The sequence below is a fragment of the Perkinsus marinus genome (genome assembly GCF_000006405.1).
Source record: "Perkinsus marinus ATCC 50983 genomic scaffold scf_1104296954236, whole genome shotgun sequence".
In the NCBI taxonomy this organism is placed as follows: Eukaryota; Perkinsozoa; order Perkinsida; family Perkinsidae; genus Perkinsus; species Perkinsus marinus.
This window is the reverse complement of record NW_003208196.1, coordinates 28685-29400: the sequence shown is the minus strand read 5'-3', so window position 1 is coordinate 29400 and position 716 is coordinate 28685.

Below are 716 nucleotides of genomic sequence, written 5' to 3'. Positions count from 1 at the left end.
AGCCAAGATCAACAGAATCGTCACAGAGGCTGTACACGACGCCAGATAGGTCAAATCGGGAGGTTCACAGCGTCAGGAAGCACTTGCAAGATACTCAGGTCGTCACTCGAAGGGTAGGAAGGATCTCTCACAGCGTTCTGATATACGCAGACCCCACGAACGGCAGCATAAGACGAACCACGAATCTCGAGTTGCCAGTAGGACAGTAAATTTTGACCCGCAAGTACACACCAAGTAGGAGAACCTCTCCAGAAAGATTTCACAACCAAAACACGGAGTCGGATACGAACCTCGCCCAGGACAAGAGGATCAGCACAATAATGCGGGAACAATCCAAGGATGGTTTCAACGACGGCGGACACTTCACGCCTAGAACCATCAGCAAGGCGAACAGAGCTCAAATCTGCTTCACACTTCTCGAACGGAGAGCCCCGCAGCACAGATCTGACGAGTCCGACAACAAAAGATAGCTAAGACCGGCCCCCGAATCAATGAAGACCGGTGTGGGTGGGGTAGAACGCACATCCGAGGGGGGAGTGACCTTCCCGCGTATAATAATTTCAGGCGGATTTCCCGCTTAGACTTTAAAAAGAGCAGAGAATCAAAAGTAGACAAGGGTACGTCCTCGACAAGATCGAGGTCATGTGAGACACCAGCATGATCATCGGAATGGTCGACTCGAAGAATAGTCTCACAAATATCTTCGGCCGACCGGT